This window comes from Colobus angolensis, unplaced genomic scaffold (assembly GCF_000951035.1).
Source record: "Colobus angolensis palliatus isolate OR3802 unplaced genomic scaffold, Cang.pa_1.0 Scaffold5, whole genome shotgun sequence".
Taxonomy (NCBI): Eukaryota; Metazoa; Chordata; class Mammalia; order Primates; family Cercopithecidae; genus Colobus; species Colobus angolensis.
The window spans coordinates 29,631,739-29,632,126 of NW_012118487.1; positions in this window are offsets into that span (position 1 = coordinate 29,631,739).

The following is a 388-nucleotide window of genomic DNA, read 5'->3' on the forward strand; positions in this document are numbered from 1 at the left end:
AGATTAACTGTTTTTGCCATAACTTAGCCATGTATTCATTCTTACATGCAGGACAGTGATGGGGTCTATTCCTAGAAGAAATGAGGAAAAAAATGGTAGGTAGAGAAAAGGTAGATGTCTATTATCAATAAATCATAGTTCCTTTTTCCATTCTCTCCTGTACTCCACCACCCCCCTTTCACATAGTACAGAGAATTGGATTAGAAATTGTATGGATTGGTTGGGTGCGGTGGCTCACATCTGTAATCCCAGCACTTTGGGAGGCCAAGGCAGGCGGATCACCTGAGGTCAGGAGTTCCAGCCCAGCCTGCTCAACATGGCGAAACTCTGTCTCTACTAAAAATACAAAAAATTAGCGGGGTGAGGTAGCGGGCACCTGTAATCCCAG